The sequence below is a fragment of the Pieris rapae genome, chromosome 11 (assembly GCF_905147795.1).
Source record: "Pieris rapae chromosome 11, ilPieRapa1.1, whole genome shotgun sequence".
NCBI classification, from domain to species: domain Eukaryota; kingdom Metazoa; phylum Arthropoda; class Insecta; order Lepidoptera; family Pieridae; genus Pieris; species Pieris rapae.
In genome coordinates, this window is record NC_059519.1 from 515,741 (window position 1) to 532,983 (window position 17,243).

The following is a 17,243-nucleotide window of genomic DNA, read 5'->3' on the forward strand; positions in this document are numbered from 1 at the left end:
TGAAATAATTTAATCAGCATTTGGTCTTTAAATGTGTACAGATAGAAGCCACCCAGGAAAAAAAAAGACCACAAAAGCGATGGGCTGACGGCCATAAAGGTTTTCAAAGAACTAATTCCAATGAAATGTAATGGAAATAATATCAACGTAGATTAAGTGTATGATAACAAAACTAACACCCATTAAGTGTTATATGAAATAAAGTGGCTTACATTACTTTTATTTCTATGGTCTAAAAATCTCCTTGCGTTTGCGCTACAAATAATTGGGAATTGAAGAACTTAGAATATAGGTTATACTAATAATAAATAATAGTAATTATAGACGAAGCCAATTCTTTGGGCAGCTTTATTGCAAAAAATGACGTCTTACAATTTTTTTCATATAGAACCAAACAGCAGATTCGCCTGATAGTAAGTGATACCACTGATGTGCACCTCAATTCCAGAGAGTTCCCTAGACATGATCGTGGGCTAGATGCCACACTATCATGGCCGTCTGTGAGGTGATGCATAATGAGCACATGTTATGAGGCAGTGACAAAAACTTGTTTTTAAACTAATAAAAACTTTATTTAAAATTATGCTTACAAAACTAGTGTTCAAATAGGAATATGGAATGGAAGTGTCTTTCAAAGGATCGGGGCTTGATACTTAAAGGTTTTGGTCTTGTCGTTTAGGAGTAGGGATACATTAAGTGGAACAACTAATTAATCTTAATTTATCGTAAACAGATGGTTAAAAGAAATTGTAACTTGATACTTAAAAGGTTTGAGTATTGTCGTTTAAAAATAGGGACACATTACATGGAACAACTAATAAATCTTAACTTATCGTTAACAGATGTTTAAAAAGGTTTGGGTTTTGTCTTTTAAGAATAAGGATAAATTACGTCGAACAAACTAATTAATCTTAAATTATATCGTAAACAGATGGTTAAAGAAATAGTAAATAGAAATATTAATAATATAGTGGGGACCACATAACACCTCCCGCCTTAAAATAAAGGTTGCGCCTGTTGGCGTGAACTTTTTGAGGAATTTGGTTGGGTGTTTTCTTCTTCGTCGTTCGAGCTGATGGAAGCCGTCATCGTCGTCGTCGTGTTGAATGCAGATATCGGGATTTCAATTTGTTGCCGTCTTCGGGATTGGTCGAAACAATTATTAAATATTTGAATGCATCCTTGTTTGTGAGAGTTTCTTCTTGGGTAAAACTTGTAAAGAGTATACATAAGAAGGATTGAGCCAAATAATAAACTCGTTAGAGTGAAAGTATATGGATGTTCTTGAATTATATATTTATCTTGATTTAGTATTTTAGAGTGATATTTGATCTCGTCTTTAATTAAGAGAGTCTAAAGAAATCGTTGATTTGGATAGGTACGAGTTCTGGATTATATATATCTGGAGTCCCTTCGATGCAGGTATATTCCACGTCGACAGTAACAATCGGGACTTATGTTCTTCGATTTCGAGTCTTCAGCGATGAGTGTAACCATTGGTGTATAAAATTTGCATGTAGGTTGTAGCAGAATTATTCCGTGTCCAAATATTTCGCCATGTGTGGTTTTTCTGTTGCATTCTATAGCATATGTAATTTTCTTCGAAAGTATGAAAATCCATTTGTTATTTTTCAATTAATGAAATGTGTTGAAGTACGCGGAGAATGTGGATACCTCGCAATTTTAGGTGTGTCTTTAGAATTCGTCAGCAAGATGGAGACTTCACAGATAGGTCGTGCGTTAGAGTTGTAGACTGTGACCTTACTGCATACATGAAGGTTTGAAGAGAGTTCTTTACACTTGTCCACGGAGTTCGTCGTCAGGTAGCGTTGACTGTTTTTGCTCATAGCAAGATACATGTGCTCAGGTAGGATTGTGGAATAAAAGGACGATGTATTATAGGAATTGAAATTAAAGTGTATAAGGTAAATATGTTATTTATGACTAAAGGAAAATTTAATATATATAATTTTGTTCATGTAAATGTATGATGTAATTGTAGCAGAGTTTAGAATTTTATTGATGTTTTGAAAAATCACGGTTACTACTAGATTACCTGATGTTTTAGGTGACTTGATGCTAATAATTATTTGTAAAGACTTACTAAAAATAAGACGAAGGATAACTGCTGAATAAAATGCTTTCAACAATATTATCGATTTGTTTTCTAGAGGCGTGACGATTTCTAAAATTATTGTAGTGTATTAAACAGTTGAGATTTGTAATAGATACACTAAAATTAAAGAGTAAAGTATTCTTGGAATTAATATAGGAATTAATTTCCATTAATTTTCGTTCATTATATGTTCATCGTATGAAATTTTCAAAATAGTATTGTTTTAATTATTAATTTAATTAATTAATTTAAGGTTATTGTTTTAAAATATCATTCGTAGAAATTTGTTGCTTTTCTAAGAGAAATACATTCATAATAGTATTCGGCATCTTTTACGTCCGGTAACAACACCTTAAATATGGAAATAACTACTTTATAAAATCTGATATAGAAATTATTCATAAAAATATTCAAGAATTAGGCTACGACTTCTTAAGAATTAAAATTAAACCTATTTGTCTTATCTCTTTATAATTATATAAATTTTGTATAATACAATGTAAAATATTTTTCCATTATGAGACATATATGATAAAACTAAAATAAGGATTATTCATTAGTGTATAGAACGAATATATATAATTAGGATGAGTATTCTCCTCTCTGTTGTATATAAAAATGAGAAATGCCATAGCAATTTGTAAACTGAAATAGAGTTAAAATTGGTTTGTAAAATATAATAAAAATGAATCTAATAATGGGAATTATTCTAAATGATTCATGATTCGTGTAACGGTCTTAAACGATTTGCATGAACTATTTGGTTTCTTCCATTAGTTATTAGGAGTTTTGTTTTCACAGATAGTAATCTTACAATTATAAATGTCTGCTAAATAAGATGTAATATGTAGTTGTTCATTGCCTTTTAATTTACAAGTTGTGTCATCTTTTAAGTCAGGTACGTATAATGATTTCAAATCGTTTTTCTGTAAACAGCTAAGAAGTGACTTAAAATAACTTTCAGAATCCCAAGGGTCGAAATATAAGTGTCGAGAATAATTAAAGTAGATGTTTTGTTTTTTGTTCGAAATCAATAAGTCAGTTTCGTAGAGTGATTTAGACCCTTTTAAAAGTGGTTCCACTTGAGAACACATTGAAAGAGCTTCATTGAAAAGGTTGTTTTCATCGGAAATGTCACAAGAAATAGGAATAAATATGTCTTTATGTCGTTTGTCTAACAGCTTATTTTGTGAAATATGTAGATTTGAAGTGTCGAAACTATAATCTGAAGTTTCTGTAAAGTGTTGGTAGGTTAATTGTAAATATCCATTATTCTTCGTAGTTTTTATTAATGACCTTATTCAACAACTGTCCTGCAATTGTCTCTTATATGCAGATGACTTAAAAATATTTACTTCTATTACTAATTTAGATGACTGCTTAACATTACAGCGTGATATCAATACCGTATCACAATGGTGCAAGACGAACTACATGTATTTAAATATAGACAAGTGTTTTGTCATATCGTTTACTAATAAACGAAACAAAATCGTATGGAACTACGTCATAGATGGTCAATTAGTTAACAGATCAGATGTTGCAAAAGACCTAGGTATCCTGTTCGATGACAAGCTTTCATTCCGTGCCCACTATAGTCACATCACGTCTAAAGCAAACCATCTACTGGGTTTTATTCTTAGATCCACAAAAGGTTTTAAAAATCCTCGTAGCACCTTGTACTTATACTTCAGCCTCGTAAGAAGTATATTAGAATACGGTAGTCCTATATGGTCGCCGAATTATAAGGTGCACATTGACGATATTGAACGAATTCAGAGGAAATTTCTCAGAATTTTATGTTATCGTATAAAACCTGGCCGGTCTAACTTAAATTATTGCGATAGACTCCTGAAATTTAAAGTTCAACCATTAGAATCCAGACGCATAGTCTTCGACTTAGTTTACCTTTACAAAATCACCCACTCCATTATAGACTCTCCCGAACTACTAGCTCACATTAGCCTTAACATTAGATTTAGTGCCCGTAGAGCTAACGAAGTCAATTTATTTTCCCTTCAAACTTATAAGAATAACATCTCTTTTTACAACCCTTTGACCAGGATGGCTCGTCAATATAACGAGATGGCAAAGAGCAACCACTTACTTGTGGACATATTCTGTCGCAACATCAATAAATTCATTAGAGTCGTTAAAGACATCCTCCATCGTAGGTTAAGTGCTGACCCTTGTGGTCCTGGTTAACGTTACGTTAAATTGGTGTCGAGGAACTTATTATTATTATTATTATTGTTTTTTTTTTTTTACTATGTTACCTTTGTTAGTTATGAGCCTTTTATTGATGTAACATTAATTTTGCAGTGTGCACATGGTTTTACATTAGAATCCTGTTCATAACTATTAGTTTTAAGTTTATTTTTGTAAAGATTATAATGTGTTTTGTGCACCAAATAAATAAAATAAAATAAAATAAAATAAAATAGTCGTCGTGAGAATCGATTTCGTTCTTATCAGTACTTTTGTCACAGGTTAAGTCAATAGTATTTGTGTTAAAAACTGGGGGCCTAGAGGTTTGAGTCACAGGTTTATTATTTATGTGGAATGTAGCTTGTAGCAGATTTTCTGGAGGAGGAGCATTTAAAGCGGAAATAGAAAAAGATTGAATATTCTTGTTTTTCGAATTCGCCTTACGTTTATTTTCCATAGAATGGTATTTTGAATTCGATTTAGTAGTTTGAGATACAGCGGGTTTACAAGGTTCAGCGATTTTTTGAGAACCAGTGGATTTATAAGATTCAGCGATATTTTGAGATATAGTGGGGTTAGAAGATGTGATGAGATGTGTAGATTCAGAGGGTTTTGGAGATATATCGTTCTTATTAGATAAAGTAGATTCAGTGAGATTCAAAGATACAGTGGGCTTATAAGAAATAGTAGAATTTGTCTTGAGACCTAAGGTTTGGGACTGGCTACCCTGATTGTAGGTCTGTATAAAGCTAGCTTCAAAATCTGTCGGTGTGCAAGCTCCTTTGCATTGCCTCCGATAGGCTGGTTTATTATGCAAGGATGCAGGTACAGTGCTTTGTAACACTCGACTTTGGTTGTCGGTCGCTTGTAAGTTTAAATTTAGGATTGGTGCAGGGATAGCGCGCTGTTTATTTTTTTCGTTGTATGCCCTCTTGCGACATTCGTTTATTGTATGCCCGATATTTTTACAATACGCACATGTAATTGGAGAAAATCTAGAGTTAGGAGGCTTAAATGGAATATTTGGGTCTCGAATAAATTGATAATTATTATGATAAGAACTACTCCTTATTGCTGGCCTAGGGGTTGGATCTGGCCTAAATAATGATTGCCTAGCTTTGTTCATACCCCTAATTTGGTCTTCCTGCATTGCGAAACGACCTGCTTCTCTCAAAGTATTAAAACCTTTTGTTCTGAGCATTATACCCATGTCTGTAGAGAGACCGTTGAGAAATATACTTAAGGCGGTTTCCTCGGTAGTCGCTACACGTCCGTTTAATGTCGAATCACTAATTTCTGAATGTAGTTTCTCTAAGATTTTGCAACGACAAAGATCTACCCTATGATAAAACTGCGTTAAGGACTCATCGGGTCTCTGAAAAATTGACTGAAGTTCTAAATTTAAATGTTGAATTGTCTTAGTATTCGCGAATCTTTCAATAAGAAATCTCTTCAGTTCACCCCACGTTTCATACGTTTTACACCGAACTTCTGAGGCCGCGACGCCTTTAATATTATTTAGAGCACAAATTAACAAAGTCTCCCTTTCGGACGGAGATGACAATTTAAACACAGTATCACAGGACCGAATGTAACCGTATATTTCGTCATGATTGTTTGTGTCGAATAAAGGAATTAGATTTATAAGTGTCGTAATATTGACTGGTGATGCCTTCATTATGTTTTTGGTATTTACTGACATGATGATGATTAAAAATGTAGAATGCGTGTGTAGTTGTTAGTAGATATGAATAGTGTAATTAAAATATATATAAAATATAGTAATATAGGATAGGATATATAACACACAAAATATAGAAAAGTAGGAAAAAGAATGAGCCACAAGTAAAATGCCACTTACCACAGTAACACGAACCACAAGAGCATAGTATCGGCGAAAACTATTAAAAGCCTAAGGCTACCGTACTAGGCGATGCTTGTCCTTTGTACGTTTTTTTTCGTCTTGCTACACAAGTAGATCCTACCGACTGCGCCAAATTTGTTATGAGGCAGTGACAAAAACTTGTTTTTAAACTAATAAAAACTTTATTTAAAATTATGCTTACAAAACTAGTGTTCAAATAGGAATATGGAATGGAAGTGTCTTTCAAAGGATCGGGGCTTGATACTTAAAGGTTTTGGTCTTGTCGTTTAGGAGTAGGGATACATTAAGTGGAACAACTAATTAATCTTAATTTATCGTAAACAGATGGTTAAAAGAAATTGTAACTTGATACTTAAAAGGTTTGAGTATTGTCGTTTAAAAATAGGGACACATTACATGGAACAACTAATAAATCTTAACTTATCGTTAACAGATGTTTAAAAAGGTTTGGGTTTTGTCTTTTAAGAATAAGGATAAATTACGTCGAACAAACTAATTAATCTTAAATTATATCGTAAACAGATGGTTAAAGAAATAGTAAATAGAAATATTAATAATATAGTGGGGACCACATAACACACATGCATTTTGCGGTTTTAACTACGTCAACAATTTGTAATTTTCCAGTGCAAGTTGCACAATTTTATATTTGTATCGAAAGCACATTGTATTTATTATGGACTAGTTATGTGAAACGTTTTTGCTGATTCAACAAAAAACTTTGTTTTACTGCAGTTCCAAGTTTCCTATGGCAGGCGTATGTAAGCCAAAAACCGAGCTCTGATATGCACAAGGGTTCTTCTATCTTCTTTAAATTTTAATCACTTATTGTTCACTCTTATCAATCTAGGGTCACCTGTTAAAGTAACCGGCAGGAGTCTTTTTATAAATAAAATAAAATAAATAATTTTCAACTAAAATATATATATAATAATGCAAGAACATTATTTTCAGATAATCGAATTAAGTCTACTAAGTAGGAACTACCGACGTTAAAACTCCTCAGCAAAACGCGGTTACACTTGCTTACAAGGCAGGCATATAAAGACTGGTCTGGATCGCTGAGAAAATTTAGGCAGCCTCAAGTAACCCTAGACGTCTACACGCACATTTAAGTTAAATCTAGAATAGAAGATGTATTTATAGATGTCGGTAAACAGTTCTCCCACGCATATAACCTACCAGATATTGATTCTGTGTGTAAACAGGAGATTTATTTTGCGAGCTCGTGTGGGCGGTGGCGCCCCCTGGCTGTTGATAATATGGGAAACTGTTTGCCGTGACAGGAAGGATATATAGAATCTAATTACTGCTACCTGTATAAGTTAAGGCAATTAGAAATTTAATTCAATTTCCTTTTCAATAATATATGGTGTATTTTTTTGCAAACACTGATATCGGAAAAATCTTTGAACAAGGTTTTACAAATTTTATTTATAAATCTCTTTCTGCTAAATTGTGTTTACGCTGTGATGATAAGAGACAAACGAGTACTTTAGTAAACTGTACAATAAGACAGCTTTATTATTGACCAAAGAGGGGTCTGAGAGGGTTCGTCGCCTGACCCCTAAACACTCATCTTAAGTTATACAAAATTATTTATGAAGAATATTACGTATTTTGTTATAAAACGAGGGCAAACGGGCGAGAGGCTCACCGGATGATAAGTCATACCACCGCCTTAAATACACCCAGAAGTGCAACTCCGGACGTCAAAGTCCGATGATGTAACTAAGTCACAAGCATAAATCTGAACAACTCCTCTGAACGCCATCCATGGTAAATGCGGTAGACCATGCAGACATCACATCTCTACGCAGCCCCCAGAGGCCAACCTGCTCTAAACATCCGGTCAAGTAGATGGAGCCGGCATTATGAAGCTCCAGTGAGGCCGAATTTGCGCTGTTGCAAGAGATTGCAAATTTATATAAAACTTCGCTCAATTCCTCCTTGATGACAAGAATAGACCAGTAAACTCTAATTACAAGTACATTTCAGGGTCCGGTGATCCAACTTCATCGCAATAATTGCTTGATTACACCCGGTATCCGTGACACCAATATCCAAGTAATGAAGTCGCATCGAAATGTGGTAATACCAGTATTACGTATTACTGACAATTGATAATCATATATTTGTAGAATGTGGCCATTACAAAAATATATTTTAGCGTATATGTAAATAGTATTATAACGTTTTGAATCATGTTTGTTATCGTCTGACGCTGTGGGATTTTATGTGGGACGATATATATTTTACACAGCTGAGCGTTTTCTAAGGCACCTGCCGCGAATCATGTAGAACCAGCTGCATGGAAGTATTTCCGAACCAATTCCCCAGGGATATTCAAGAAAAGAGCGTACCAGTCCTTACAAGGTCGGCAACGCACCAGGCAATCACGCAGAAGCGCTATGGCACCCATGAGATTTCAGGATCCCCTGCCCGTTCGCCCACTGTTCAATACAAAAATACGTGAAACTTATACTATAAAATCATTTTCAGAGATAAACATAGAAGTAGCTTTATACCATTACACACTCAGGTCATAGTAAAGAAAGTCTCTGAGTGGGGCTGTGCTATTGGTCTAGCAGCTTCGGCGCCCAACTGGGCTTTCGACAACTATCGATTTTCTATAAAGACCGAAACATGGACAGCGTGTGTCAGGCACATACGGTTGATCATCTAGGAGGAAAATAAATGAATACGAGAGACAGATCCAGACGTCTGACACCAAGACTAGTGATACTGGATCTTAAATTAATTAGTTAACACTTTAAAATCGAATTTCGTTTATTATTATTATATAAGTTAATGTAATTTTTTGTTTTGCTGCCTATAACTACTTGACACTTTGAACATGGTGTATAATAAAAGGTTTATACATTTTGGATCTTACATAAAACAGGGTCTTTAGCTAATGATTTATTACCGCTTAACTATTACTTAAAATTCAGATAATGTTCGGTATTACTAAACAATTAGTATTACACCAGTAATTAACCGTTTGACGTGTATGTAATGATCAATGTAAAATATGGTAGTAACAAAGCGACCTTCGCACATAGTATTTACGCTATTTTTTCAACATCATCAGTTAATTACACAAAACTGAACTAATATTACAAAGAGGAAATATTTGTAACGAATCAACTCATGAGCAGTGTACTAGGCCAACACAAGCTTCTGCGTGCGACTTTTATTCCTGAGGCTACGACCTCAACTTCAACTCAACTCCCGACTTTTCACCGAAAGACGACGGGGAAGGAAACCTCCTGAGGAAACTAGCTTACTTTAGGCCTAAAAAGTTGACGGCGTGCCGCCATTGGCATTTATTTATGAAATCAAAACTACAGCAGCGTTATCAACTATTATTTCACCCAATCTAGTAAAGCCCTATGCTATTCAGAGGCACAGATACTCAACTCACTAAAAGCACTGCAGCACTCCTCCACACGGGCTGTGTTGGGCCTCCGGGGATCGCGTCTTGTGATGCTGATTCAGACTTCAGACTGGGAACCTTGTTAACTCTCTGATCACTGTTTATTTAATAATATCTAGAAGATCTTGGCAATGGTGGAACATCTGTATTATGACTTGCTGTCACTATATCTCCTGCGACTCGGAGGAGAATAACTGTATGATGACGGAAGTCCAACATCATGAGCAGGCGTAGCATGCGTTTAAAACTTAGAAGCTTTTCTAAGCTTTTTTAGGCTTAGATGGCGTATTAAAAATACTAAAATGGTTTTATTAATTTACATTAATGTCTTGAGGTAGTAGACAGGTATTTTTTGAGTTATTATAGTTCGCCATATCATATATTATGCTTTATCGTATGTTACAAGTGCCCATTGATACTATCAGAAAGCTGCCGAGTGCGTTGCCGGACTTTTAAGAATTGTTACACTATTTTCTTGAAGGAACCTAAGAATTGGGTTAGAAGTATTTTCTCAGTCGGCAGCAGCTTGAATGTAGTGGTGGAACGCAGAAACTGTCTTAAAAAACGCTCAGTTGTGGAACAACTCGTTATGAACGTTCTATGTATTTCCATTGCCTTATTAATTCGTTAATAACATTAGAACTTCGTCAAAGAAGCCAATTAGAAACTTCAATGTTGTCCAACTCAAAGTTATGATATTACTTCGTCGAGTGCACAATCGTGTAGGGAACCATAAACTGGGAAATAACTTTTGTAATAAGGTATTGCTTCAACGTACGAAGGCTTTTAATTCTCAAGGGAAATATATTAAAACAAGAGCTATTTAAAAAATTAAACCGACTAAAACATTGCTAACTTACCTATCTATATTGGTATAATACCAGGAGTATTTCCTATCTACTATATCTATATCTTAAAAGCATTTCATTAAAGCGTGTAGTGTTATTTGGACTGTACCCTGTGTCGAGTACCCTGTGTTGTTTGTGGACAAACTTATCGAACTCTGATCCTCGCCAACATTTTCCAATCCTTGTGTGTGACACATATAGACTAGACTCAAGATGTCATATAGAACATGGTGTAATGGTTGCAGCTCCTTATAAACATTGTGTAAAAAAAACTTGGCGATTAAAAAGAGTGGCGGAGAGTTTATTGCCAGTTCTTCTCTTCCGTTCTACGCCCTTGATTTGAGAATTGGCAGTAAATGTAAAATTAGAATCATTTAATGTATATAACTTTTTTTTTGACGTTCATAAGTGAAAATTATGTTACCTATATGAATAAATGATTTTTGATATAACATATACCCCTTATTAAGTTTGGTGGCGGTTGGTTCATGGATATGTTGAATTGAACAGCTGCTGCAGCTGGGTAACAACCGACTTTAGTGCTTAACATATGAGCCAACATAGAATGAGGGGTAGTGGGGTTGCAACGCCAATAAAAAACTAACTTGATTAAGGGTTCTTAAGTCTAAGTGATACTTCAATACAAGTATAGTTGACCTCTTAGGACATTTTCGGAAATGAGGATGTTTTAATGCAATTTATGAGTGTGGAAAAAACAACAGGGCTCATAAAGATTCAAGGGTGCGATGATTTGTTTTTATTTTGTTACGGCTTCTAATTATTAACTAAAATATATGTAATATATGTATTGACTTATCTTAGGTCACATAAAACCCTTATATTTTATATCTAAACGTAGATTAAACGTCAAATTACTATTGAACGTGTTATCGGACAAGTGTCACTTCAAAGATAAACGCAACAAAACATTCATAAAGTAATTTATAGAGATTTGAGACCTATAAGCCGTAACTAAATCGCACTAATTAATGTTAAGTTAGAGGATTGTAAGGATATTTTTAATTGAAACCCAAAAGGTCAGTGCAATTCGTTATTATTAGGTCTAGGCCATTGGTTTATTATTCATAATCCTTCGCTGTAGTTTAACTTGTGCATATATGTCAACATATAATAATATATATGTATCGTAAAATTCAACATTTGTGGCTATAAATGAGGTAATTTCTGGTAATTTTCTTTATTAGAATATTAAAATTTATGCTTTTCAAGCCAAGGTAAATTATAAATTTTATTTCAAAATTATGGGTTTAACTAGTTAAAATATTTTAACGTCAATCGAGTCGATCGGCTGTTCTCAGTCGCTCTGAGTAGGTACTTTGCTAAGGCAGAAAACAGACCCAATACCAGATGGGTCTGTTTACGCTTATTAAGAATACTATTTTGAACGAAAGACTTACTACGCAGAATCTTACTGTTCCGCCAATGGGCATCAATGATGCAATCAGACAGTGGATTCAACGCATACAGGTACTTGAACGAAAACATAGAGAAAAATATCGGCCGATCGAAAGCGTTCCTGTATCAAATGCCAACGTTGATAAGGAAACGGTAGTAAACAATTGATAGATAAAAACAAAAGTTGAGTTATCACTAACGTGTGGGTTTCAAATTTAAAGGTTAATATTTTGTCAATATTCACCGTTTTGTCCTTATTGGCGTAAATGCTTAGAACCTTCATCATCATGGAAACAATATGGGTGGCAATTTGTATTCTGCTTCGACGTTCCGTGCTTCAAATGAGCTTTTTGGGGGTTGTATGTGGAACCAGCCTACCGTTGTGCTTCAGAGCTTTCAAGGAAAGAGCGTAGAAATTCTTAATAAACCGGCACTTGAGAGCCCTCTAGCAGCATCATTTAGCAGACTGTGAGCCTCTTGGTCGTTTACATAAAAAAAGTGTACGTGTACTAGTGTACACACGTAGGAAGTGAAACTTCTTTATGACCTTATTTTTCGAAAAATGATCAACGATACGCAACTTTATAGAAATTGGTTAAATAAAGTTAAATGAGATAAAGTTCAACAAAAGGCTTTTATTATCTATTAGCTGTTATTGAAATAATTGCATTATTTGTATTCATAGACATGAATACAAATAATACAATTATTTCATTTTGCCTTAATTCTACTAAGGTTATTACAGATTTTTAAAATAATAATATACTTAATTATTAGTGTCATTGTTATAATTCTTATATATTTTTGTTATTAATGGCTTCGAAACTCTTCGAATCAACTGTGGTAGGGACAAGAAAAAGATGGCGGGTAACGGAAAATTGTGACGCGTAACCGAAAAATGTGACGGTAAATTATTTTCCAATGCCGATAAATAAGTGTCGCTTCAAAAAAGGACCAATTTATGGCCTTTTCTACGTCTCGTAACAATATTAATTAAAAACAGCTTTTCAGTGTACAATTGCCATTTTTTCGTCCGTATAGTCCCCATACGGACGAAAAAATGGCATTATATTGATAAATTCAGAATAATCCTCTACATAACTGTAAATAAACGTTTAGTAGTTTAAACTAATAGAATTTAAACATTTCTTATTTCTGTAATTCAAAAGCGAATACAAATAAATGAGGGAATGTTCTTTGTATGTAATAATCAATGCGACCACTTTAGATAAGATTAGAGATTATTTTGTTTTGAAGAGGTTATTACCAGTTAATGGGCCGCATGCGTCAATGAAATAATAATTATGAGCTACTGTTTTAATTTGTATGACGTATTTGGTCTTTACCAATGTATGAACTGGATAACACTCATCATACAAAGCACTGTTAGGTGTAGGCAGTAGGCACGTATGTTTCAGTATGGTGCGTAAGTTTCTTACTTTAACAAAGACGTAATTCTAGTTACGGAAATTTCTCAAGCTTTTTTAACAATGATATTGTCGCCCTTGGACACACACCACCAGAAGTTTCTTCGAATTAGTTAAGATATAAGGTGACCCAACGCAGCGCCAAAGGAACAAGCCAGTCGAAATGCGTTCAAGGAAGGCTGCTGGGGTGGATCCCCGGGTAGGAACAGTAAATATGATACGTCATGTGTATGTATAATAGAACATGTTCAAGACAGTATGTATAATATGATGTGGAGGAGGTCAACGTATACCGTTTTGGGCTAATCAAACGATATTTAAATTTATTTTGTTGATTTCCTTAATTTGAAGAATATGATGACATTAGTACTAAATAAATAATTTAAATTTAACTTATTTAAATCCGAAATCTAGCCAATCCTACAAGTCACTGTCTAATTGAAGTTATATCATTTATATAGATAGATAAAATACATTTCAATTATTAATTGTTAAGCATTATTTAATAATTAAATCTAAGCGCTAACCAGCGAATAGAGTCCTGTAACATAAGCATTTCATAATAACTACATCGCGCAGATTTTAAAGTCCAATCATACTTAAAATAACATAAAACTTACACATAAGAATAAATACGTTATACGTTCTACTGATTGGTTTAGTTTACGAAAGTCAATCAGAAAATAAACTAACGCTTACCTTCACTATATGATCATTTACCAGCAGCCAACGAATTAACTCCTACAGGTTCCGCCAGTTAGCGGCCGTTGCTCATCTCACTTATAACTTCTTCATATCATTCAAGAATTTGATGAAATGAAAGTAACTTGTGACACTTGCTCACAAATTCACTGAACACTTCAACCGCAACTTGATTCCTTTCACTTGTAACACTTCTGCAAATTCACTACGGTCGGCCGCCTTGTTTGGTAAATTAAAATATAGATTATATAAACCGGAATGATGCACGTTAATTTTGTTTATTAGATAGTATTTTGTTTATTGGTGAAATGTTTAATACGCGCGTCAATCGCCAGCCGGTTGCGGACTGCGACTGAGTACTGACATTCCGCATTTGACAGGTGGCCAGTGGCGGCGCGGCGCGTCGCTGACACAATACCGTAGCTTATATCGTCGCGCGCCGGATCTTTCGCTCGCTTTATATCGCATTTTAGGGTTGATGTTAGGTTTCCAACCATACTGATAAAACGAGTTTTGTGCGTTAACATTTATCATTATGTGAAAAACTACATAAAAATACTTACTTTTAAACCGGAACTAAAACGATTAGTTTCTGAAACCTTTATTTTCCATGATTCGTGAAGCTCTGAGCGATAATTTTTCTAAATTACAAGCCATTTTATTTATACTTTTTCATCATACAAAACGCTGATCCCCGTTGTATAATATAAAAATGATGAAATCAAATTAGTTAAAAACAACTGTAATTAATGATATTTTATATAAAAATTGAGATCATACTATGGAACCGATGCTAAAGGAGCTCAGGGACAGCTAATTATTATTATAAATCTTTTTAATACTGTAGGAAAACCTTCATCTATTTCATGAACAGTTTTTAACTCAATGTTTCGATCGTATATATCACGTTCGGTTATGGATAGCTATTATATTTTGATGAAAATTATGCGCATTTGTTAAAACTAAAAACTATTTGAAATTTCTTTGTTTTAGTTTTCCGACAACCCTACCCTAGTGACGTCTTTAACTTACTGGTTATGTATGTACCTACTGAAGAGTGGAACAGAGAGCAATGAAGAGTAGCTCGACCACTCTTGACAGATCAGCAAGGCATTGATTTTAAGACAATTAAAGAAATAAATGTGACTATATTAAATACGGTATAATCATTAACAAACAATGTTAAATTTGTTAAAACACGTTATATTATAGCTTGTGTGCTGAATTAACATAAAATTTACTACAAAAAAACAAATAAAATTATAATAATCAAAATAACTAAAAGTTATGAAAAAGGATAAGATAAATTTCTGTGTAATGTGTGTTGTGTGTTTTGTGGTTGTAACTGGGCATGGCTCAAAATTATTCTTTGACGCAGACGTGTTCCACGCGCTAGTCGTTCTGCCAGATTACAACAGTTAGTTTGCGCCTCTGACGTAGAAAAAGAAAAGTAATGTAATAATAGTAGCACAAATAATTAAATTATAAGTCATCCACGTACGTAAAAAAATCTTTGAAAATTTGTGTTTAGTAAATAAAAAAAATAAGAATAATTGTTACTTAAACTATTATAATAAATAAATAAATACATATTTTTCGGTAGTTTAAAAACGTGAGATTTCCTGGTATTTTGTAACTTTATGAATAAATGTTTTCTTTTCATTATTTTTTAAATAATTAAACCTTCTTTTGTATTCTATATTATGTTTGGACTTATTATTCAGCAATCTTTCATTGTTTTCCAACATTTTCCTGGTACCTACTCTTTTTTTACCTTGTTTGTTTGAGTTCTTTTAATTCTATTCATAACAAGGTCAAATAAAATAAAATAATGAAAATATATATTCATTGTTTAAATAACTAGAAAAGGAAGCCGCACTCAATTCATATCATTTACGAGTTATTTGAGGTTAATTAACATAAAACGTTATCCTTATACGATTAACAATCGAAAGCTTTTGTACAATTTTGGTACAGTATATAATTTTGATGACATAATCACTAAATATTAATAAAATTCATGATTTGAAATTCACATTTGATACTTTTTTTCTTCAAGTTAAACCCGAGAGCTCCGAGACAATTTTTTTTTAAACAGCGCCGCCTGAATATCGTTTAATACAATAAAACGGAGAACAAAAACTCTTTAACATAATATAAGATTGAGAGTGAAATCGATATTACATTTTTCATGAATTTTGATTGTGACATTAAAACAAGTAATTTAATAAAATAAAATACGTTTATTTTTGAACATAAGATCATCATGGTATCACTTATTCCACGTCATTAAATTCGAACCTGTTGGCATCCCTACTCAACGGTAAAGAAGACAGAGGGTGTTGGAGGCCGAGAGAAAAAGCCGGCGTAAAAAAGTCTCGGTACTGTTTTTAATCAACATAGTTATGTAGTCAAAGGTATTTCTTTACAACCTTCCACCATTATTTTAGGAATTAAAGTTTCATTTCATTCAATATTTTACTCTAAACGTTAATTACAGAAGTGGAGAAACATTTTACCCTTTACCCAATTATTCAATAATTGAATAATGCCAATCAACATCAAATGGGCGATTGTAAAGGCGTTTCATTTACATTCCTATTGTTAAGATTGTCATTAAAAATTATAATAAAATGCATGATTTGTATTGTTATTCTTTACCATATCTTGGACATTGTTTGCGGGGGCTGATTTCCACTATTTATATCGTTTTTATATTGTCTCTGAGCCATTTATATTATATTATAAAAGGTGATTTTATTATGTTTATAAAAGAAAAATGATTTTGTGATAAAAACATAACACTTAACAATAATAAATCTAAATGCTACATAAAACGGAGAGATATCTAAACACATCTCTTCCAGGCACTACAGAATAATAATTGAATTTCAATTTAACTTTATTTTTTAACCTGCTGCCATGTTGGTTGGTATTTTCCAACCCGTTACAAATCGGGGTCTGCGTTGAATCCGGAATGATAACATACGTGATCTTTTGCTGTCAAAATCCGAGATCTTTTAAGATAATTGAACATGTTGATTCAGTGGTTCTGTCTTTTGCGTTACATTTTAAAATAGTTTTTAAATAGGATTTATTTTTATTAATACCTTTAGTATAAAGATTTAACAGAGATATAAGCGGCCGGCCTGGCCTTTTGGACGTTTATTTATGGTAATAATTACGATGATCAAGCAGCATA

General features: G+C 33.4%; 1 protein-coding gene across 5 annotated transcripts in view; it reads right to left on the minus strand.

Annotated features, from left to right (window-relative positions):
- LOC110991584 (diacylglycerol lipase-beta) overlaps positions 1-17,243 on the minus strand; it is a 62,353-nt gene that overhangs the window by 38,008 nt on the left and 7,102 nt on the right. For 2 of the 5 annotated variants that reach the window (XM_022256988.2, XM_022256986.2), the window contains exon 1: positions 14,039-14,425. The exons of 1 other annotated variant lie outside the window; for it this stretch is intronic. The gene's annotated coding sequence lies outside the window, so the exon portion shown is untranslated. Of the gene's footprint in view, positions 1-14,038; positions 14,429-17,243 lie in introns of those variants that run through there. 2 more of the 5 variants (XM_045630019.1, XM_045630021.1) reach the window with 2 other exon arrangements.